Source organism: Staurois parvus, unplaced genomic scaffold, assembly GCF_062004578.1.
Source record: "Staurois parvus isolate SC_StPar_1 unplaced genomic scaffold, SC_StPar_1.0 ptg000327l, whole genome shotgun sequence".
Classification (NCBI taxonomy): domain Eukaryota; kingdom Metazoa; phylum Chordata; class Amphibia; order Anura; family Ranidae; genus Staurois; species Staurois parvus.
The window spans coordinates 4,663,907-4,689,339 of NW_028318123.1; the positions used below are offsets into that span (position 1 = coordinate 4,663,907).

Below are 25,433 nucleotides of genomic sequence, written 5' to 3' on the forward strand. Positions count from 1 at the left end.
AGGGGTTCCTCAGGGGTAAAGAGGTTCAGAAATTATAAGATGATTGATATGCTGAATTGTAATTATTGTCATACTACTAGCTCAATCAGAATCTGTCTATAGAATGTAATGGTCTTCACCAGGTCTTATTTAGAAAATGTATTTTACTATAATATCAGCAAAATTTTTAAATCTTCTGGTATTGATAAACTAAAAAAAAGAGAGAAGAAATTTTGAGGGGCAAAAAAAAAATGTGATTCCAGCTTTGATAATTATGTTCTTATGTCTGATGTTTATTGTAGTAGCATTGTGCCCTGATTTGTTTATTCTTAGCACAAATAATTTATTTCTGTTCACTTTTTTTCATCTTTCCAGGCCACAGTGAACTTATGCGAACATGAAATTTTAAGGTGGAGAACTCACTAAGGTAAGAAAATTCAGAATGTTATAGTTGTCATACCTAGACAGTAGGAGTTATGTGATCACTGATCATACAACCAGTAGTACATGTATCATTTAAGGGTTATTAGATGCAAAGAAAGAAGATATAAACATAAACTGTATATAATTGTCCAGTGTTAAAAACAGTTCCATTGTGACCACCATTTCGAAGTTTGGCAAAAACGTATTGGTAGTTGTTTAGTAGGAATATGTTGTTATTCAGCAAAGGAGAGCTTAACTATACAGTAATTTTCACATTTTTTTAATTTAAAGTTTATCTCAAGAATTTTTTTTTAACATGGAATTTAGATACGTTTGTGTAGACATTTTACCCAGATGTTGGTGCATAGGTACCATAGTCTGCAGCACATTAAAACTTTGAGAGGGTGCTATTTAGCATGAAGACATAAGACATTGTTACGGTCTTCCAAATCCGCCACTTTTGCCTTTGGCAAGGAAGCGTCATGCTCCCGTACGTTATGGACATCAACCAAGTCATTAAAAGTTGTTGCAAATTCCCCCATTTTGTCCCTTCATGTACTTCAGCTTTAAATTGTTTCATCAGTTGTAAGAGTATGTTGCTTCTTAGTGAAACCAAATGTACAAATATTTGCTTTTAATAAGGCTGTTCAGTACTTGGATTTTAAATAGATACCATTTTTATGTATTTGTTGGAAGATGTGGTTTGCATATGTAGGATAATATTCATACACACATTTATGCAGTTCTAGCTGTGACTAGTTTGTGCATATTACATAACATACACTATATACATTTTCATTTTTAGTATTAGCACTGTTTTCATATTTTTCATGGAGTTATCTTCTTCAAAAAGCTGTAAATAGTTGTCATTTAAGGGTAAAATGTAAAGAAAATGTTTCTCATAAAATATTCTGACACTTTCTGTTCTTACTGCGATGTCAAGCCTTTTTTTTTTCTTTTTTAAATGTTGCCTTTATGAGTAGAGAAGCGTAGGATGAGGAACTTGGTCTTCTGGATCCAGCACCAGCCTTCTAAAGATGAGATCACATTTGGATTGCTGGTATTTTGAGCTGCAAAAATCTGTTAGATAATATGCTGCTCAGAGCAGACCAGAAAACCAGCTTCTCTCTGTTGGTGATAAAGAGCTCTGAAGCTCTTACGAGGTGCGATCTTTCTAGAAATGCATTGTTGCTTTACAGCTGTGTTGACAGATATTATGCTATACATAGATTAGATCATTTTACCGGCTGCAATGATAGAATAAGTTGTGTCATGTCAGAATGAGAAAAACACATACACATAGCAAATACATATGCAGTTATGACTACTTATGGTGAGCAAGCAATAGTCATAGTGACAGAACCCATAGATTCCCAGGATAATGACTAACCTATTAAAATTAATACAGTGAACTAAAACAAATTGACCACTGAATCATGTCAATGAGAAAGAACATCCAAATATTATTTCCCTTAACCGCTTGCCCTCCAGATGATTTACCCCCCTTCCTGACCAGGCCATTTTTTGCGATAGGGCGCTGCATTATTTTAACTGAGAATTGCGCAGTCATGCAATGCTGCATCCAAATGAAATTTATGCCCTTTTTTTCCCACGAATGGAGCCTTCTTTTGGTGGTATTTGATTGCCTCTGCATTTTTTATTTTTTGCGCTATAAACAAACAAAGACCAACAAGTTTGAAAGAATCATTTTATTTACTTTTTGCTATAAAACATATCCAATAACATTTTTTTTACTAAATCTAATTTTTTCATAAATTTAGGCCAAAATCTATTCTGCTACATGTCTTTGCTAAACACAAAATCCTAATGCGTGTAAATTATTTGTTTACGTTAAAGTTATAGCATTTACAAATGGTATATATACTGGAATTTTTATTTTTATACTAGTAATGATGGCGATCAGCGACTTATAGTGGGACTGCGGGACTGCGGCGGGCATTCTGACACTGGGGGGGAACTGACTAACTATCACTGACATGCCCAGTGACATTAGTACAGTGATTAGTGCTAATAAAAAGCACTGACACTGTGCTAATGACACTGGGCAGGAAAGGCCTAACATATGGGGCAATCAAAGGGTTAACTGTGTGCTGTGTGTGTTTTATTGTGTAAGCATGCTGCTTTGTATTGCTCCGATATATATATATATATACAGTTGTGACCAAAATTATTCAACCCCCACTGAAATTGAGTGTTTTGGCCAGTTTGACATTGCTTTTGATCATTCAGTCATCTTGCTTACATTTACATTAAAGAGGCACTTGTAGGTCAGACAAATATAACATAACAGTTATAATGAAATAACCACAAATGTCTTTTCTGTGCTCACAGCATTATCAGTTTTATTCAACCCCCAAGTGACATTCAATCTTAGTACTTAGTACAGCATCCTTTTACAGTTATAACAGCTTTTAAACGTGAAGCATAGCTTGACACAAGTGTCTTGCAGCGATCTACGGGTATCTTCGCCCATTCTTCATGGGCAAAGGCCTCCAGTTCAGTCACATTCTTAGGCTTGCGCACTGCAACTGCTTTCTTTAAGTCCCACCAGAGGTTCTCAATCGGATTTAAGTCTGGTGACTGCGATGGCCACTCCAAAATGTTCCAGCCTTTCCTCTGCAACCATGCTCTAGTGGACTTGGAGGTATGCTTGGGATCATTGTCCTGTTGAAAGGTCCAACGTCTCCCAAGCCTCAGGTGTGTGACGGACTGCATCACGTTTCCATCCAATATCTCCTGGTACTGAAGAGAATTCATGGTACCTTGCACACGCTGAAGCTTCCCTGTACCTGCAGAAGCAAAACAGCCCCAAAGCATGATTGACCCTCCACCATGCTTCACAGTAGGCAAGGTGTTCTTTTCATCATAGGCCTTGTTCTTCCTCCTCCAAACATAGCGTTGATCCATGGGCCCAAACAGTTCTAATTTTGTTTCATCAGTCCACAGAACACTATCCCACAACTTTTGTGGTTTGTCCACATGGCTTTTGGCATACTGCAGTCGACTCTTCTTATTCTTTGGAGACAGCAAGGGGGTACGCCTGGGAGTTCTGGCACGGAGGCCTTCATTACGCAGTGTGCGTCTTATTGTCTGGGCTGAAACTTCTGTACCCACATCTGACAAATCTTTTCTCAGTTCCTCAGCAGTCACACGGGGACTTCTCTCCACTCTACGCTTCAGGTAGCGCACAGCAGTCGAAGTCAGCATCTTCTTTCTGCCACGACCAGGTAGCGTTTCAACAGTGCCCTTTGCCTTGAATTTGCGAATGATGCTTCCTAAGGTGTCTCTTGGTATGTTTAACATCTTTGCAATCTTCTTATAGCCATTGCCCTTCCTGTGAAGAGAAATCACCTCTTCTCTTGTCTTCCTGGACCATTCTCTTGCCTTCACCATGTTTGTAACCACACCAGTAAATGTCTAGAAGGAGCTGAGTATCACAGTCATTTTAAAGCTGCCTAATTGGTGCTTATTATGCTTGATTGCTGCTCGGTGACATCCACAGGTGTTTTCAATACCTGATGGAAAGCACCTGTATGAACCTCTGTTCTTCAGAGTGGTAGTCTTTAAGGGGTTGAATAATTGTGGCAATGAAGAAACCACATAAGAACCATTTACTACTGTATTACATAAACAATTGATGTCATTTTAGTTGCATTTGGGTAGTTACAACGTCCTTGTAGGATTTGATTCTGAATACAATTCCAAATGTACACTATAGTCCCTAAACCCCTTTACAGCATTGGGGGTTGAATAATTTTGGTCACAACTGTATATATATATATATATATATATATATATGCACTTTTTTCCATTAAAAAGGGAGTTTTTATTAGTATTGAAATAGGCATAGAGTAACAACATCATTGTGACACAGACATGTACCTATGTTGCATATATTCAGTCAAAGGAATAGATAAGACAAGGTCTCTGTGTATAGCAAACAGATGGAACGTATTACATAGACAGTTGGCAAAACACTATGATAACCAAAAGGGACATGTGCCGTCTTAATTATAGGAACATTTGGAACTCAGTAGTAGTAATCTCAAATTAGTATGTGGCACTTCAGCCTGAGTCCACCAAACCTAAACACATAAGAACCATTATTTAGAATCAAGTAGGAGCTGATTCTAATGGAAAACAAGTAGAAGGTTCTTCCTGTGTCACACCCCAAATTTTCTAAAACTTTTTTTGGGCAACCATGGCATAGATCTGTTTCTTTTACAGGAGCATTTTATTAGCCTGGTTCAGACTGCAGTTCACAGAGGAATCCCACAGAAACCGCACCAAATTGCTGTGCAATTAACATGAGATTCTGTGCAGTGCGATTTGAACCCATTCATTTTGAATGAGTGCAGATTGCACCGCATTGCACCAAAAAAGTGCAGGCACTTTTTATTAGAGCCGCTGTGTTTCCTGCAATGCATATGTATTAACTGCAGCTTAATCTCCACTTTCCATTGTTGTAAGCTAGGATCCACATCTTAGGTTGTGTACACACAATATGAATTTTGGCCAGTTCTTGAACAACCAGATGAAATTTGCTACTTTCGCGGGTCTGTTCGCTACCTCGTGCTCACAGCCTTTGATTGAAAAATAGTTGGGCACAATTTGTTGGCCGAACAGGACTTTATCCAGTGAGATGCAGCCAGTATTCCAGTATTTTGGCAGGTGCCAGCTGTGGCTGTCAGAATATAACAGGCACAGCGGGAAATACCTCCATGGGCACTGTATAGCGTGTATGGGGAGATCTGTTTATTTAGACTATTTTTGTTCGGCCAACAGGATGAATGAAAATAATCTATGTGTGTATACCCTGCTTTAGCTATCAGCTTCTTGACAGTAATAATACCTCAATAAAAAGGTAGACATTTAAATGTGTAATTCTATAGATTTAGGAGGACCCAGCAGGTACAGGAAGTGTGCACTGGATACAGGAACTCTCTGACATGATCAATGGTTATTTTTTATTTTTTTTGCAATTACCAGCTATAATAGAAAAAAATTAAATGGAATATTTATCAGCCTAAAAGGTAGCAGATAAGAGAAGTTCATTCTAATTAAAAATGTGAGAGGGCGCCACCGCCACCTCTGTCTAAAGTCAGTAAATAGATACTATAGGCACCTGTCCCTTTAAGTGCAACAAACACTATGACAAAAACTAAATACAAAAACGAACTTCCTGATGACGCACGGAATGTTAAATGCATTAAGGCTAAGCCGCTGACATCACTTCTGGTTCCAGTCTGAACGCCACTTCCGGTCTCTGTGGAACACATGCCAGCTCCTTGGGTATGAGTGGCGGTGTGAGTTGTAGGTCCTGATCAGTAAACTGATTATGTTGGTGCATCTTCTTGTCACCCTCCAATGGGAGTGCAATACTTTATTGTGGATTAATAAAAACGTACTTCACTATTAGTCTTCCCTCTCTGGGCTTTCTTTTGTTCCTCCTTGGTGGATGTGAGCTGTCTAATACCCATGGGCAGATTGAATATAGTTATTGTATGACCTGGATTGTGATTTCTTATGCTTTCAGGGTGCTCTGGGTTCTGGTAAGTGAGCAATTCACTTACAGGTAGTGGAGCATTTTTTTCACAAAGAAATTGTTTTTGCTTAATGATATCTTCACTAATCAAGAACAAGGTGATTGGAAATATCCACAAAGAAGGACTTTTATGATTATGGACTTTATGATATTTATTTCTTTTTCACAGTGTTGGCTGTGGTTTATTTATGTTTTGTATTTTTTTATTACAGTGTGTTTATGCTTTTGATTCAAAGGGCCAGTGCCTATCTTTATTTAATTTAAGAGAAGTTTATTGTTAGGGGTTACATACACTTTAAGGCCAGTACACTGAAAATTAATTGTTTATTTATTGGTGGACAGTGGTTGCATTGTTACACCTGGCTCCTTGTATCTCTTAGGAACTCCAGTTATGAGATCCTACCACCAGAGTTTCCATCCCTATGCCTTTTTTACAAAAATATCTAATCAGAGTGGGTGGACATGGGGACATGCATATAGGGAACTTGAAGTCGCTGTCCTAGAAAGATAATGAATCTTGTGGGTGACGCACATTCCACCAAAGCTGAAATACTGGATTTGGTGGGCTGACCCATTAAAGTTGTTATTTGATTGCATCAGACTGCAGTGGGGTCTATGTGTATAGGTAGCTCCTATGCCTGGAAAATAAATCCATTTAAATACTTATGTATTGAATTTGATAATAAGTTATACGGAAAGCGGTAACACTTGATATGTTAATAGGATTAAGTACTTACGCGCATGTATTATTCATTACAGAATATAGAGGGATCTCTTATTTTTGGAACTGACAGCTAAATATAGATAAATATGCATATATTTATGTACAACGTGTACACATTGTGTGTGTGTGTATATATATATATATATTTATGCATATGTGTGTGTGTGTGTATGTATGTGTGTGTGTATATATATATATATATATATATATATATATATATATATATATATATACCTACAGTGAAGGAAATAAGTATTTGATCCCTTGATGATTTTGAATGTTTGCCCACTCACAAAGAAATGATCAGTCTAAAAATCGAATGGTAGGTGTATTGTAACACTGAGAGACAGAATAGCGACAAAAATTTTTAAAAGAAATGCATGTCTAACAAATTATGCACTGATTTTCATGTTCATGAGGGAAAGAAGTATTTGATCCCCTATCATTCAGCAGGATTTCTGGCCACCAGGTGTCTTTCATCCAGGTAACGAGCTGAGATTAGAAGCAGTCTCTTAAAGGGAGTGTTGCTAATCTCATTTTGTTACCTGTATAAAAGACACCTGCCCACAGGAGCAATCAAACAATCAGATTACAAACTCTCCACCATGGCAAAGACCAAAGAGCTGTCCAAGGATGTCAGGGACAAGATTGTAGACCTACACAAGGCTGGACTGGGCTACCAAACTATCGCCAAGCAGCTTGGTGAGAAGGTGACAACAGTTGGTGCAATCATACGCAAATGGAAAAAACACAAAACAACTGTCAGTCTCCCTAGATCTGGTGCACCATGCAAGATCTCACCTTGTGGAGTGTCAATGATCATGAGAACAGTGAGGAATCATCCCAGAATTAGATGTGAGGATCTTGTTAATGATCTCTAGGCAGCCGGGACCACAGTCACCAAGAAAACAATTGGTAACACACTACGCTGACAAGGATTGAAATCCTGCAGTGCCCGCAAGGTCCCTCTGCTCAAGAAAGCACATGTCCAGGCCCGTCTGAAGTTTGTCACTGAACATCTGAATGATGCAGAGGAGGACTGGTTGAAAGTGTTGTGGTCAGATGAGACCAAAATTGAGCTCTTTGGCATCAACTCAACTTGCCGTGTTTGGAGGAGGAGGAATGCTGCCTATGACCCCAAGAACACTATCCCAACTGTCAAACATGGTGGTGGAAACATTCTGCTTTGGGGGTGTTTTTCTGCAAAGGGGACAGGACAACTGCACTGCATCAAAGGGACGATGGATGGGACAATGTACCCTCAAATCTTAGCTGAGAACCTTCTTCCCTCAGCCAGGGCATTTTAAAATGGGTCATGGATGGGTGTTCCAGCATGATAATGACCCAAAAACACATGGCCAAGGCAACAAAGGATTGGCTCAAGAGGAAGCACATCAAGGTCCTGGAGTGGCATAGCCAGTCTCCAGACCTTAATCCAATTGAAAATCTGTGGAGGGAGCTGAAAGTTTGAGTTGCCAAACGTCAGCCACCAAACCTTAATGACTTGGAGAGGATCTGCCAAGAGGAGTGGGCCAAAATCCCTCCTGAGATGTGTGCAAACCTGGTGGCCAACTACAGGAATCATCTGACCTCTGTGATTGCCAACAAGGGATTTCCCACCAAGTACGAAGTCATGTTTTGTGAAGGGGATCAAATACTTATTTCTTTCATGAACATGCAAATCAGTGCATAATTTGTTAGACATGCATTTCTGCTGAATTTTGTGTTGCTATTCTGTCTCTCAGTGTTACAATACACCTATCATTCGATTTTTATTTTTTTTCTATTTATTTATATTATATACTGTACACTGCAAACTAATAAGTAAACCTTAACAATTTCGTTAAGCAATACAGACTGGTCTAGGCCCCTCTTCAGCTTGGGACAATGAAAGAGCTGCAACCCAATGATGAGGTTACTGTGCTTTATTTTCCTGTCTCCCAATGCTAAACTGACACTGCAGTGTAGTGCAGGAGAGCACAGTTGGCTTATGCTACTGATCCTCTCAGTATGAGAGATTCAGATAAATGTGTCAGTTCTATGTAAAGGTATTTTTATTGATTTTACTAAACATATAACTTGTACTTTGCTTGCACTAAATATACTGTATATTATTATTATTATTATACAGGATTTATATAGCACCAACAGTTTGATACAGTTCAATACAAGAGGGTTAGGAGGGCCCTGCTCCTTGGAGCTTACCATCTAAGAGGGAGGATGTACTGTGTGTTATATGTTTTTTTTTACACTTAGCTCTTGATACATGCATATTGCCAATACCTATTATTGTTAAAGCAGTATTAAACCGAAAAGCACACATTTATTATTTTGCAGCTTACCAATTCTTAGATGTGATGGCTGCATTCATTTTCTGTTTTAGGCTTCCTTTCATTTATTTTCTCCTGGTTATCCAGCCAGTAAGTTTTGTCTTTCAACAGAAAACGTTGTCTTGCAGATGTAGCAGTTAGAGGGTTGGGACAAACCATTTTACCAAGTGGCAGGGTTGCTTACAATGATCAGCTTTTATTTATCTATGTAAAACCTTTATTCCAAACTTAACAGCTGTTGCTGTAACTGCTTATAAAGTGTTAGCTGGAGTTTGGCTTCAATTTGTTAGTGTATTTAAATCTCCTAGTCCATCTATTACTACCCTTTCCCCACAATGACAATGCTGCTGTCCAATGGTGTCACTTGCTCCTTCATCCAAAGTGTAGGCCACATGTGTCAAACACAAGTTCCACCGGGCCATTTCATGTGGCCCTCGCACACTTTCTGCAGCCTGCTGCACACCCCCCCCCCCCGATGCTCCGCCCCCACCTTAGCAGTTGGCAGCAGAGAAGAGGACAGAACTCCACCAGGTTCTGCACTTCTCCATGCAACTGCAGACAGGATCATCTCTGCCCCCCAGTTTAGCAGTCAGCAGCAGAAAGAAAGTACAAACCCCTACAGTTCCTGCGCCTCTCTGTGCAGCTGCAGCGTCCCCTCATCTCCGCCTTCCCTGGTCTCATCATTCAGCAGACTCTGACAGCTGACCTCAGTTCTCCTCTGGTCCTTCTCCAGACTCTCAAGCACATTCTGCTTCCCAGCTCTGCCCTCAGCTTCTTCCTGGCAGCAGCACAAAAAAAGGGGGGTGCACTATGATGTAAGGGAGGGTGGGAGACTCCTGACTTCTGATGCAATGGGGAATGGGGTGCTTTGGACATCTAGTCTTACAGGTACAACCAGCCCTTTGGGGGCAACCATAATGCTGATGCAGCCTGGTGTAGACACTCTAATACAGGAGGTGTTACTAGGATCTTCAGATGAAAACTAAGGAGAAAAAGATTACAAAAGAAAACTAATGCAGCCACCACATATAATAATTGATCAGTTGCAATATATTCAGTTTTTTTGGTTTTGGGTTTAATACCACTTTAAGCTTGGCTATCATCCAAGCGTGCATGAGTGGTGATAGAACTGTGATGCACAGGGATAAACTGAGATTTCATTTGAATCTGTACTCTCACCTTTTGCCAATGTATTTCCTTTTTGGTCGCCTTTTGGATCCTGTTATGATGCATGTTTGCTTGCTAAGTTCTATATATCCAGTACATTTCCTCAAGTTTGTTAGGCAGTGGTGATCTTCTATGACCGGATTATTGAAAAATACAGAAAAGCTACAACATTTCTCCTTTTTCTGGCAACATTAAATGTAATGCTGTTACTTTTGTATACCTCACAAGGGCCAGAATTGGTATTTTTTTATTAAATATATCACAGTTTGATTTCCAGGCAGCTGGTGTTTACCTTCAGTCGCGCCAAAGAAATGAAATAAACATAAGAAAAAACCACAGCACTTGAAATAAACTAGAATTCCATCCTTTTAGAGGTTTTAAATCCAAAACTGAACTTTATTTTAACAGGTTAGAGAACATAGCCCAATCATATAAGAACGAGGAATTGTGAAATATTGCTTATTGTCCTCCTGCCTGTGTTTCATCAATATATGATGCAAGAAAATATAGTACAATATCACTTTTTTACATTTTAAAAATATATTAACCCCCCAAAATGTAGAAACCCAAGAAAATCCCTTTATAAAACTGTTCAAACTTGTTATCAGGACTCTGCGGGCTTTAATACATTTCAACATTTTTTTCCTTAATGCATTCTCTGGATTTGGGTAAAAAATGTCCCAGTAATTGTATTGCCCCCTCACCCCCTTATACTTGCCAGAACCTGATCTCAATCCAGCGCTTTGCCCATCTGCAGTAGCTCTTTCCTGTCTCACTGCTCACAAAGGCAACAGCTGGAGCCATTGGCTCCTGCTGCTGTCAATCAAATTCTGTTAGCAAAGAGTCGGGGTGGGGTGGGGCTGAGCTGCGCGTGTCAATAGATGCACACATAACAGCTCAGGATTGAGGTTGCAGGTGTGTCCCCATATTAAGCTGTATCTTATGGTGCTGCACTAAAAAGTCGAAGAGCCTGGTGGGGAACCCCAAATGAGGAGGTTCAGGGCTGCTCTGGCATCTCTAGGGCTCTTTAAACTCTTCATCACCAGGATGTATTTTTGTTGTTTGTGGATCTTTCGGCCTCGTGCAAACTATTGTACTGTGGTAGTGCATGTTGTTTCAGTGTGGTGCCCATTCATTCTGAGTGGCACCCAAATGCATCTTCTGAATTAGTTTGGATTGCAGCACACTACAGTGCATCGTAATGCACATGTTCTGGAGTGTGCTGCATTACATAAAATACTGCATAGGGCTTTTTTGTGGATTAGACAGCCCATTCAAATGGCACACAACTTAATGTGTAACATAACACATCACAACAGTTTGAATGGAGCCTAAGAGACTTACAAGGCCCATTTCACACGGGGCGGACTCTGCCAGTGGATCCACCTGCTTAGCGGGGGAACTGCCTGCTGATACCCACTGAGCAGGATGATGACAGGTCCATGTCCGCTCCGCTTATGTAGAGCAGACATGGACACGGATCCATTTTTCTCTATGGGTGGTTGGATGTAAATGGACCGCCTATCCATTTACATTCAACTATGAATGCAGGCGGGTGTAAACTGACCATTTACATCCATCACTCCATAGAGGGCAATGTATTGGCGGATTGGGTCCCACTAAAAAATGGACAGGTGAACCCAACCGGTCCATCCGTGTGAAAGGGGCCCTAAGATGTTACTAACTTTCAGCTAAAAGCAATAGCTGCTAATTCAAGGCACATACCTCTCCTGGTGAGTCCAGGCATCTTCTGTTGATCTTTTTAGACCAAAAGAACCTCAGAATCCCATATCTGAACCAAACAGAACTAAGTTTTCATGCAGTCTATCAGATCAATTGGGTATGTACGCATAGGAGTTATTCCGTTCTCCTTTCTCAGGTGTGATTGCTTGACAAGTGCTTGCCAAAAAATAGAATGGAAACACCCATCTAACTTATTATGCACAGCGTCTCATCAAAACAGGAATTCAAATCCAATCTGGAACATTTACTTAACTGTTGCCATCAGTTTTATTTCAACTGATTTGTCATTCGTGACTCATAGAAGAGCTTGGAAGGGATATGAGAAGGCACAGAATATCTTGTCAGTGTTTGAAGGCCGTTCTTGTCAATCACAATGAAAATAATAGTCCTCTATAGAACATGAGTGGGAACGCTTCAGACCTTGTCCGCTTCGTATTCCCGTACATATTTATTTCATGCAGGCTGAAAAGAATGTAGCACGTTTAACAGATTTCAAAACATTTTTTTTGTTTTGTAGGGGTATATGTTTTTCTGCATTCCCAGACTAGCTAAACCATAAAAAATTGCACTGTATGTCACACGTTCATTTATGAATTTGATTGTGCTGCTGGCATCAACCTTAAAATGGAATTTCACTCTCTTTTAAAGTTTTTTTTGTTTTTGTTTTTTCTTTACATTTCTTCAGTTGCTTCCTGATTTCTGGCCTAGGCCAAATTATGTAATACATCCCAGGAGTGTTCATGGCCATTTTTTTTTCTTCGCTTGGAGGAGTGGAGAAGGGTCTTTCTCAGCTAAGCACACCCTCCTGCATGCATGCTTCAGCTAATGGCAGATGGGCTTCACCAAATGCTACATGAATCATCGGCGCTTACTTAAGATTGCTGCAGCTAAAAATTATAGGGAATTTTTTTTTCAAATTGATTTCTCAACAAACTAAAGCATAGAGACATGGATGGGTGAGTTTGCTTTGCATATTAAAAATAGACTTTTTGGTACTCAGAAACAGGTACTGTAAGTTCTGCTTTAAAGGATAAGTTCACCTGGGGAACATGTTACATGTTCACTCTGTTTGTAGGGTGGAACATGTAATATCTTCTTAATACTGCAGCCGCTGTTCTCTGCTCCCCCATCCCTGTGACAGAAGTACAAGGAGAAGTTTCCCGTACTAGCTGTCACTTTTTAAAAATAGCATGGCCATGCGGGGCTGCACCCACACAGCCATGTCATTCATTCACAGTGTTCAGTGAATGAATGAACTACAAGTCCCAACAGCCTTAACAGCTGTTGGTTTGTAGTTCTCAATGAACTACCATGGCACTGTGGAGCGTCGTGGTAGTTCATTGACTCTTCCTGTCAGTATATCTGCTTGCCTGTACATCCCTTTCGGGAAAGCAGGTATACTGACAGGTCTGCAGGGCACCTGCATGACACCAGCGATCTGCTGATTGCTGGTGCAATGCTTTACAGACTCCTGCAACCAAAAATAATACAGTAAATGCACATTTTTTTACCTGCAAAAAATGTGCATTTATTAATTTTGGTCAGAAGGTGAACTTATCCTTTAATGCAAATCTGAATACTGCCAGTAATACAGGGAGTGAAAATTGAATGTATTGCTATTAGCTGTGTTTTATGTTTTCAGTAAGGCTAGGTTCACACCTATAAAAAAAAATATTTATGGAGGGCAAGACCCCATAAAAACAGAAAGTACTACTAATAGACCCAGGTAGTTTAACAAAATAACTTTATTGAAATTGCATATACGAACGTCATGCGAATGCATATACAAAAATCAAAATATGTGTCCACCCATCACCATTAAAAACATGACAATGTTGTCACTTTAAAAATTAGGAAACCCTGGGTAAGATATTCAAAATGCACAATGTCAAGTACCCAAGATGTTATACAGTGAAGGAAATAAGTATTTGATCCCCTGCTGATTTTTAATGTTTGCCCACTCACAAAGAAATGATTAGTCTAAAAATCGAATGGTAGGTGTATTTTAACACAGAGACAGAATAGCAACAAAAAATTCAAAAGAAATGCATGTCTAACAAATTATGCACTGATTTGCATGTTTATGAGGGAAATAAGTATTTGATCCCCTATTATTCAGCAGGATTTCTGGCTACCAGGTGTCTTTCATATAGGTAACAAGTTGAGATTAGAAGCAGTTTCTTAAAGGGAGTGCTGCTAATCTCATTTAGTTTCCTGTATAAAAGACACCTGTCCACAGGAGCAATCAAACAATCAGATTCCAAACTCTCCACCATGGCAAAGACCAAAGAGCTGTCCAAGGATATCAAGGACAAGATTGTAGACCTACACAAGGCTGGACTGGGCTACCAAACTATCGCCAAGCAGCTTGGTGAGAAGGTGACAACAGTTGGTGCAATCATTCGCAAATGGAAGAAACACAAAACAACTGTCAGTCTCCCTAGGTCTGGTGCACCATGCAAGATCTCACCTCGTGGAGTGTCAATGATCATGAGAACAGTGAGGAATCATCTCAGAACTACATGTGAGGATCTTGTCGATCTCCAGGTAGGTGGGACCACAGTCACCAAGAAAACAATTGGTAACACACTACGCTGACAAGGATTGAAATCCTGAAGTGCCTGCAAGGTCCCTCTGCTCAAGAAAGCAGAGTCCAGGACCGTCTGAAGTTGGCCAATGAACATCTGAATGATGCAGAGGAGGACTGGTTGAAAGTGATGTGGTCAGATGAGACCAAAATCGAGCTCGTTTGGCATCAACTCAACTCGCCGTGTTTGGAGGAGGGAGAATGATGCCTATGACCCCAAGAACACCATCCCAACTGTCAAACATGGTGGTGGAAACCTTCCGCTTTGGGGGTGTTTTTTGCTAAGGGGACAGGACAACTGCACCACATCAAAGGGACGGTGGACGGGGCAATGTATTGTCAAATCGTGAGAACCTTCTTCCTTCAGGCATTGAAAATGCGTCATGGATGGGTGTTCCAGCATGACAATGACCCAAAACACACGGCTAAGGCAACAAAGGAGTGGCTCAAGAGGAAGCACATTAAGGTCCTGGAGTGGCCTAGCCAGTGTCCAGACCTTAATCCGATTGAAAATCTGTAGAGGGAGCTGAAAGTTTGAGTTGCCAAACCTCAGCTACCAAACCTTAAAGTCTTGGAGAGGATCTGCCAAGAGGAGTGGGCCAAAATCCCTCCTGAGATGTGTGCAAACATGGTGGCCAACTACAGGAAGCATCTGACCTCTGTGATTGCAAACAAGGGATTTGCCACCAAGTACGAAGTCATGTTTTGTGAAGGGGATCAAATACTTATTTCTCTCATGAACAAGCAAGTCAGTGCATAATTTGTTAGGCATGCATTTCTTTTGAATTTTTTTGTTGCTATTCTGTCTCTCAGTGTTACAATACACCTACCATAAAATTTTTAGACTGATCAGTTCTTTGTGAGTGGGCAAACATTCAAAATCAGCAGGGGATCAAATACTTATTTCCTTCACTGTACCATTAGACTCTTAGCCACCATTAACCCAAAAGTAACACCATCAGGGGGTATATGGAGGCAGAGTCAAGATATAGCATAGAAGGGAATCACAGATCCTGGTATATATGGAAATAAGGCTAAACATCAAAAATACATGTTTCCATCTATATTAAAGTATTAGAATTGCATGGACCTCAGCCAGTATTACAATATGAAGAACCTGAAGCTTCAAACAAGGATCAAAAAGAACCGTAAGTCCTCTACCTTCATACTGGTTGTGCGGAAGTGGCCAATAAGTTATAAGAGCTCAGTCATGTCAGAACATCAGATAGACAATCAGAGCCATGATGAAGACAAACTGATGATTACAGCGGCATCTGGTGAATTTGGAATACAGTTGTTATGGACCTTCAGGAGGAAATATGCTAGGGGAGCATGGCTGTTAACAGACCTAGTTTGGCAGTCTCAACATGGATATCCAAATAGGAAATAGCCAAACTGAATGTCTCAGATAATGATCATCAAGCCACAATGATTGCAAATAAGATAACTGGAATAGTGGAACTACGATCCAATCTCAATGGCTTGTCCCATGGGGATCCTCTATGAAGTAAAGAGGAGGGGAAGAGAACTGAATGAAAGTCCCACTTAATTCCTGTGTGTCACCGGGGTCCAAGCATACTCAGCTCATAGTGGCCACTTGCCAGTAGGTGCAGGTGGCTAACTCCATCTTGAGGCTGTCAGTAACCACATAGACAATCAAATGTCCTAGCTCCACATTAACCCCACATCACTCCTTCCAGGTTCAAAATAGATTCAGACCTCCATTAGACAAGGCCAATCAAGTTCTGCTACTATTAGCCGGACAAATAGGTTATAAATAGCAAAGACCCGGGGCATCCTAATAGAGGAGCTACTGTCAACGCGTGTTTAGGTTCACACCTATTCAGGTTGCATTTGAGCCATTTCTGTATTGCGTTTTGCGTTGCATTTTTGCACCTGCGTTTATGCCTCGTTTTTGATGCATTTTGCTTTTTTTTTTACTTTTCTTTTTCTTGTTGCTAGGCAGATTTAAAACGCATCAAAAATGCACTACATGCTTTTTTTTTTTTTAATTTAAATTTTTATTTATTTTCCATATATAATACATATTTCTTCATTAATCTCATACAAAAAAACCATTTCCATATCTTTAATAACATTTCTGACTATCTTTATTCCCATTTACCACCCCCCCTATCTAATTTCCCCCCCGCCCTAATTAAAACCTCCCTCCCCCCATGTAACCCCACCCACTCTGCATTGTTCTATTACCTCTCTTCCATACGAGAATATAAGGTATGTAAATCCTTTCATCTTTCTCACATAGTTACTACAAGCTTTTCTGCAGTATTTCTATTGAAGTCTATAGAACCAAAAACGCAACTTTTTTGCGTTTAAAAAAGTTCCTGACCCTTTTCAAAAAACGTATCGGGTGAGAACGCGCAGATGTGTACATGTCCCATAGGAAATCATGTTAAATGGACTGTACTGCTTTTCTGCAAAACACTGCGGAAAACGCTTAGGTGTGAACCTAGGGTAAGAAATGTTTAAGTGGAAAAATATATAAAAATGTCTTTGTGAATGTTGTCCAACTTGTCAGGCTAAGAAAAGTATTAAACTGACAACTAGGCACATGGAGGTACCAGTACATCTCTTTAGATCTCTGTTGATTGTGGAATTGCCAGTTGAGGCAGAATCTAGCTTACCCCTTCTACTTTACAGTATTAGTTAGCGAGGCTGTCCATCACTTTGAAGGATCAGTAGTTAGGAGTGGGTGTGCCAAAGTTTGATTTTTTTGAATTCTGTATTTCTAGTTGAAATCTACTCCCATCTACATTATATTATGGTATTTAATTGAATAAGACAACATAAATCCTAAACACCTGAAATTGAGACAAGATTTTGCTCTCTCCAGTTTTAGTAAATCAAACCCACTGTATTGAATGTTGTTCTTTAGCAAATGCAGTGTTAAAAGCTTCCACCGCCTAAGTAAAGGCTCAAATCATATCTTGCCCATTTATGTATCTTGTGAGTTTCTAGCTGCAAAATGCTGGAGGTCACTGGATGGTCTGGCTTGAACAACGTGATTTCAGCAAAATGGGAATTACATTAGTTCGCGTTCTGAAAATCTCTAGGCCATTTAATTGCAGATTTTTCCAAGCAGCCTTTCCTCTCAGTGTGAGTCCTTTGAATGTACTGGCCAGAAAATGGGCATTAAATAAATTGAGCAATTTTATTGTAGAACCAGGGAACTTGTGTGAAGGAGGGTTAAAAAGCATACATTAAAAAAAAAAGATTTCTCCAAACACAGCCTTTATTCCTTCAGGTTTTAGTACTCTCTGACTCCCACACATGCAGTAGTGGTAGGTAAATGTACTGATTATCCAACAGTCAAACTTCTTGTGGTTCTCTTGGCTCACACTGGTGGCTACAGGTTGCTTATGCAGATTCCAATAGTTTGCTTTATTCCCCCTAGCCAGTACTGTTGGCTGCTAAGAGTGATTTCCTCAAACTATTGAGAAATGAGCATTTGCATGAATCTTTTATTAACATTAATAATTTTGGTAGTACACCCTTAACCCTCTCATCTTGGGGATAGGTGGTTTTTTTTTTTGATACTTTTATTCATTTTTATTCACCTCCTGTCAGAAAGCAAATGCCAGCCTAGTGCCAGGCTGTAAATCTCCGACATAGGATAGTCTACAGGGATTAGGCAAAAAAATGGAAACACTACATGATTTCCAAGTGTGAAGATGACTGTATATGCCGTCATAACCTTTGATACCGTACCTTGCAACATGGCAAATAAATTGGCATCTTCAGTCACGGAGGCGCCAGCTAAGCGAGCACCAACAATATGCCCTCTTTGAAGCTCCATAAGCTCTGGCATTACTCCATATTACTAGCAGCACATGCAGTGAATAACAAGAGTTAGGCTTCCCAGATGTCAGCTAGGTGTCTCATCACACAGCGGAAGCAGAGGAATATTACATCACTTCCGTTTTCAATGCAAAACATGTCGTCAGCTTCACACCTGCAATTCAGGTAGTGTTTTCATTTTTATGTCTAACCCCTGTATCTCCTGCCGCAGTTGGGGGATAATATTTGAACGTTTTCCAGCCTATCAGTGGGGGGAAGTGATAAAAATGTATTAATTTCCTAGCACAGCCCAGTGGGAGAGATTTATTAAAACTGGAAAGTGCAAAATCGGGGGCAGCTCAGCATAGAAACCATTCGGCTTCCAGGTTTTATTGTCAAAGCTTAACCATTAGCCGCGCGGCCAATGGCTGTTTGGCGGCTTCAAAAGCGCTGCTGCACTCCGGGTGCACGCCATTTGGCGTGCTCTCGCACATGCGCAGTTTGCGCTAATGCAGAGCGGCGCAGCAGCGCGATGTCACCGGCCGCGTACCTTGGACACGGCCGAAGACAGATCTGAGTACCGGCCCCGTTGCTGGTGCCATGTGACCTGCTGTGACCAATCACAGCAGGTCACATGACAGTTGTATACAATGGATGGCTTCATTCATGCCATTCATTGTATACTAGTGCCTAGCTGTGAATGGTCACAGCTAATCACATGCACATGTCATGTGATTAGCTGTGACCAAATCACAGCTAAGCACAAAAAAAAAAAAAAGCTGAATGAATCAATTTCATTCAGGTAAATGCTTGCTTATAGCAAAGTAATTCTTTGCTATAAGCAAATTGTGTAAAAAAAAAAAAAAAAGTACTGATCACTTCCCCAAAGTAGTACAATGTTACTATGGTAACATTGTACGACTTTGGTCATAGTAAAATATGAAAAAAAATCTTAAAAAATTTTTTAAAAAATGTAATAAAAAAAAAATATATTTTTTTTTTTCATACTGTCACCAGTCAGCGTCCCTGTTCACCGCCATGCCAGTTATAGGATGATGCTGTACTGCACTGGTGACAGTATGTAAAAAAAAAATAGTGAAAATAATTTTTTTAATTTTTTCATTTTCCGAAAAATTATGACAAAAAAAATACAACTTCAAAAAACTCGCCATGCCTCTTATGAAGTACGTCGGACTGTCTACTCTGCAAAAAGGGGTCATTTGGGGGATATCTGTACTATTCTGACATTCTTGGACTTCAAGAAATTAGATTGGCTGTCTGTACTTCAGGATTGATCAATAATCAGATCTATACCATAGTTTGTGAACTCTATAACTTTCCTACAAACTAAATAATACATCCTAATTTGGGTTATTTTCACCAAAGACATGTAGCAGAATACATCTCGGCCTAAATTTATGAAGGACAATTATTTATTTGTAAACTTTTATAACAGAAACAAAGAAAAACGTGTTTTTTTTCAAAATTTTTGGTCTTTTTTTGTTAATTTAGCAAAAAATAAAAACCCCAGCGGTGATTAAATACCACCAAAAGAAAGCTCTAGTTGTGTGAAGAAAATGATAAAATTTTAGTTTGGGTACAGTGTTGTATGACCGCGCAATTGTCATTCAAAGTGTGAGAGCGCTGAAACATGAAAAATGGCCTGGGCAGGAAGGTGTAAAATTGCACGGTATTGAAATGGTTAATTGAACAAGCTGAAGTTAGACACTGATTGGATACCATGGACAGCTGCACCAGATTCTGAGTGCTCCAGTTTTAGTACCTCTCCCCCAATTTGTCAGACTGACAGTGATTGGCCATGCTAATTATTTTTTCATGACAATAACCATCATCCCTGTATTTGCTCTTTAGACCTAAGCAACAAAAAAGTGATGGAAATAAATACATCCATACGTTTAGGATAAACTTAGCCTAAGCTGTCCCCAAAACATGAAATTCCTGCCTGGTACAGGGTCCCTACAAAGGTAAAGATTGTGTCAATAGACAAATGCTGCTTGCTTTCAAGTGCATTAGACTACTTTTAGGTTAAATTTATGATTCTTTCATTGAGTTCAAGTGCATTTGACCTGCAGTTGATCTTTCTAAACTTTACAACCTGCTTCAAGTTTGGTTTGCATTCCTGTTGACTTGTATGGGTAACCAAAGCCCAGCTACACGTGCCCTAAAAAGGGGACAGTCTTTTATATGTAGGCGTGCACAGTTCTAATAATTAACAACCAAACTTTTGAGTTACCCAACCAGTTCTCTTCAAATCATTCAGCTGTTCCTTGGTGGTGCCCAGCAAGGTCCATTTTTTAAGGTGTTTGTGTGTATATATATATATATATATATATATATATATATATATATATACACACATATACACTATATTGCCAAAAGTATTGTGACACCTGAATCCAAATCATTGGATTCAGGTGTTCCAATCAACTTCTATGGCCACAGGTAAATAAAATAAAGCACCTAGTCATGCAGACTGCTTCTACAAACATTTGTGAAAGAATGGGTCGCTCTTAGGAGCTCAATGAATTCAAGTGCGGTAATGTGATAGGTTGCCACCTGTACTATAAGTCCATCCGTGAAATTTCCTTGCTACTAAATATTCCACAGTCAACTGTTAGTGGCATTATAACAAAGTGGAAGCAACTGGGAATAACAACAACTCATCCACGAAGTGGTAGGCCACGCAAAATGACGGGGTCAGCACATGCTGAAGTGCACAGTGCGCAGAAGTTGCCATCTGTCTGCAAAGTCAATAGCTAAAGACTTTGTGTGGCCTTCAGATTGGCACAACAGCAGTGTGTAGCTTAATAAAAAATGGGTTTCCTTGGCCAAGCAGCTGCATCCAAGCCTTTCATCACCAAGTGCAATGCAAAGTGTCGGATGTAGTGGTGTAAAGCACGCCGCCACTGGACTCTAGAGCAGTGGAGACGTGTTCTCTGGAGTGATCACTCATGCTTCTCTGTCTGACAATCCGATGGATGTGTCTGGGTTTGGCGGTTGCCAGGAGAATGGTACTTGCCTGACTGCATTATGCCAAGTGTAAAGTTTTGTGGAGGGGGGATTATGGTGTGGGGTTGTTTTTCAGGGGTTGGGCTTGGCCCCTTAGTTCCAGTGAAGGGAACTCTTAAGGTGTTGGCTTACCAAGACATTTCGGACAATTTCATGCTCCCAACTTTGTGGGAACAGTTTATGGATGTCCCCTTCCTGTTTCAACATGACTGTGCACCAGTGAACAAAGCAAGGTCAATAAAGACCTCAGCCTGATAGAACACATTTAGAATGAATTAGAGCAGAGATTGCGAGCCAGGCCTTCTCGTCCATTAGTGCCTAACCTTACAAATGGGCTTCTGGAAGAATGGTCAAACATATAACATTCCCATAGACACTCTCATAAACCTTGTGGACAGCCTTCCCAGAAGAGTTGAAGTTGTTATAGCTGTAAAGAGTGGGTCAAGGCAGGCATCCCAATACTTTTGGCAATATAGTGTATATACAGCGGGTAAAATAAGTATTGAACACGTTACCATTTTTCTCTGTAAATATATTTTTAAAGGTGCTATTGATATGAAATTTTCACCATGTGTCGGTAACAACTCATGCAATCCATTCATACAAAGAAATCAAAGCAAATAAGTTCATAAATTAAGTTATGTGTAATAAAACGGAATGACACAGGGAAAAAGTATTGAACACTCTAACTGAAATTTATTTAATACTCCATACAAAATCTTTTGTAGGTAACGATAGCTTCAAGACGCCTCCTGTATGGAGAAACTAGTCTCATACATTGCTCAGGTGTGATTTTGACCCAAATTTTAAAGGTTCTATGGGCCTCTTCTATGAACTCTGATCTTTAGTTCTTTCCATAGATTTTCTTTATTGGATTCAAGTCAGGTGAATGGCTGTGCCATTTTAGCGGCTTTATTTTCTTTCTTTGAAACCAATTGAGAGTTTCCTTGGCTTTGTGTTTGGGATCATTGTCTTGCTGAAATGTCGATCCTCGTTTCATCTTCATCATCCTGGCAGCAGATTTTTATCAAGAATCTCTTGGTACATTTTTCCATTCATCCTTCCTTCAATGATATGCAGTTTGCCAGTACCATATGCTGAAAAACAGCCCCACACCATGGTGTTCCCATCTGGTCTCATCTGACCAGACTGTATTCTGCCAGTATTTCACAGGCTTGTCTAAATGTTGTGCAGCAAACTTTAAACGAGCCTCACCATGCTTTTTCTTCAGTAATGGAGTCTTGCGTGGTCAGCGTGGTCAGCGTGCATACAGGCCATGGCGGGCGGTTGAGTGCATTACTTTTTGTTTTCTTTGAAACAATTGTACCTGGTAATTCCAGGCCTTTCTAAAGCTCTCCAAAAGTGGTCACTGGAACATTCAGAAGTTTTGAAATCCTTTTGTAATCAATGCCATCAGTATGTTTTGCAACAATAAGGTTGCAAAGGTCTTGAGAGAGCTCTTTACTTTTGCCCATAATGAGATGCTTCTTGTGTGACACCTTGGAGTTGAGACTGAACCAGATAATATTAACTGCTTCCCGACCACCCTGTAGCAGAAATACTGCTACAGGGTGGCACGGGTGTGCAAAATCACATGTATATCTATACGTGATTTTGCATCTCAGGGTAGGAGGCACGCGCGCGCCCTATCCACGCCGCCATTCGCGGCTGTCAATCACCAGGCTCCAACCAGTGATTTGTAAACAAAAAAATTGTCCCTGTCAGCACAGCCATCCAAAGCAGTCTGCTTACAGTGAAGAACACAAAAACAGCACATAGTTAACCCTTTTGATTATTATTATTATTATTATACAGTATTTATATAGCGCCAAAGGGCATGCTCAGCGCTGTACAGTAGCAAGGGGGACAGAACATGAGACAAGACAGTAACAATACACTACACAAGGGGTTTGAGGGCCCTGCTCTTTCGAGCTTACAATCTACAATCTTTTTTTGATCACCCCTCATGTTAACCCCTTCCTGCCAAATGTCATTAGTACAGTGTCAATGCTTTTTTTTAGCACTGATCACTGTATTGGTGTCACTGGGGATATCAGTGACACCAAGTCAGTTCCCCCCAGTGTCAGAATGCTTAATTTACATGTATTGGGATTTTATTTAGCAAAGACATGTCACAGAATACATTTTGGCCTAAATTTATGACGAAATTTGATTTTTTTTTTACTGGATATGTTTAATAGCAAAAAGTAAAAAATATTGGGTTTTTTTTCTCAGAATTGTCAGTCTATTTTTTTTTTTATAGTGCAAAAAATAAAAAAAGCACAGGTGATCAAATACCACTGAAAGAATGCTCAATTCGTAGTAAAAAAGGATATAAATTTAATTTGGGTGCAGCGTTGCATGATCGCGCAATTACCAGTCAAAGTGACGCAGTGCCGTAATGCAAAAAATGGCCTGGTCGGGAAGGGGGCTAAATCCCAAGGAGGGCAAGTGGTTAATTTGCCCTGACAAAGGTCAAGATTGCTTTCTAATTACTGATAGGTTTCAGCTGGTGACTTGGCTTTCCATGCCTTTCTGTACCTCCCTTTCTTTGTGTGTTCAATACTTTTCCCTGTGTCATTCCATTTTAATACCGACATGTGGTGAAAATTTCATTTCAATAGCACCTTTAGAAATATATTTACCTAGAAAAATGGTGACATGTTCAATACTTATTTTACCCGCTGTGTGTGTGTGTATGTATGTGTGTGTATATATATATATATATATATATATATATATATATATATATATAATCAAAAGCAATTTTTACTTCTGCAGTATTTTTGTTCATTCTTTGATAGGAAAATTATCATGGGAGCTCTGATACGAACTGGATTTGAAAACACAATAATGTCTTTCTTTTTTTTTTCTGAGCTGAGATTTCTGTGTGCTTTCTGCATATAGATTGGCTATTTCCGTCAGCATCTGTTCTGAGCTTGCCTCCCACACTGTAATGCAATGTGTTTAATTCAGTGAGTTCCTCCTGATCTCTGTTCAGATGATTGCACATTCAGACCTTACAACATATGGCGCAGGCTAAGTAATTGATTGGACTCTAACAAGCTAAGGGAGCTTGCTGTCTTTTTGAAGGACTTTTTTTATATACCGTATATGTACCGTTACTATTGTTTTATTTAAATTTTAAAGGATACATGTATTGTTTAAGATTTAGCTATTTACTTGAAATATATCCTTACTGAAGGGCTCCCTTTCTCATTACTTCTATTTGTGGCTGTTTGGTATATTGCAGGTTTTTTTTAATCATTCTTTACTGATGGAGTTTGTGACGGAATGCTCACTTCAATAAATTATTTTAGAATTTGTTATAATATATTACCCATGAAAACACAAATTTAATGCAGTTATGTATTTATCAAAAATAATATAATGTACTTTTGAATTCATATAGACCTAGTACCTGAATTTGTGCTACTATTATTATTATTATACAGTATTTATTAAGCGCCAATTGTTCGCTCTGCGCTGTACATTACAAAGGGGGACAGAACATGTGACAGAACAATAACAATACAATGCAAAACATGAGGGGATCGAGGGCCCTGCTCTTTCGAGCTTACAATCTATTAGACAACTGTAATTCCCTGTACAGCATAATTTAGACTTGGACAATGAAAGTCAGCATAAAGAGTTAAAAGCGCATTCCATGTTTTGCAAAAAAACAAACAAACAAACAAACAACAAACACATTAACCACTTGCCCTCCAGAGGATTTACCCCCCTTCCTTACCAGGCCATTTTTTGTGATACGGCGCTGCGTTTAACTGACAATTGCGCAATCATGCAACACTGCACCCAAATTAAATTTACGTCCTTTTTTTCCCCCCACAAATAGAGCTTTCGTTTGGTGGTATTTGATCACCTGTGCATTTTTTTTATTTTTGCGCTATAAACAAAAAAAGACCGACAGTTTTGAGAAAAAAAAACAATAATTTTGACTTTTTGCTATTAAACATATCCAGTAATAGAATTTTAAAAGTCAAATTTCATCTTAAATTTAGGCCAAAATGTATTCTGTGACATGTCTTTGGTAAAAAAAAAATCCTAATATGTGTAAATTAATTG

General features: G+C 39.5%; 1 protein-coding gene across 4 annotated transcripts in view; it reads left to right on the plus strand.

The window, feature by feature from the left end:
- CDKL5 (cyclin dependent kinase like 5) overlaps positions 1–25,433 on the plus strand; it is a 434,956-nt gene that overhangs the window by 108,225 nt on the left and 301,298 nt on the right. For all 4 annotated transcript variants that reach the window (XM_089683897.1, XM_089683900.1, XM_089683898.1 and 1 more), the window contains exon 2: positions 355–406. The gene's annotated coding sequence lies outside the window, so the exon portion shown is untranslated. The remainder of the gene's footprint in view (positions 1–354; positions 407–25,433) is intronic.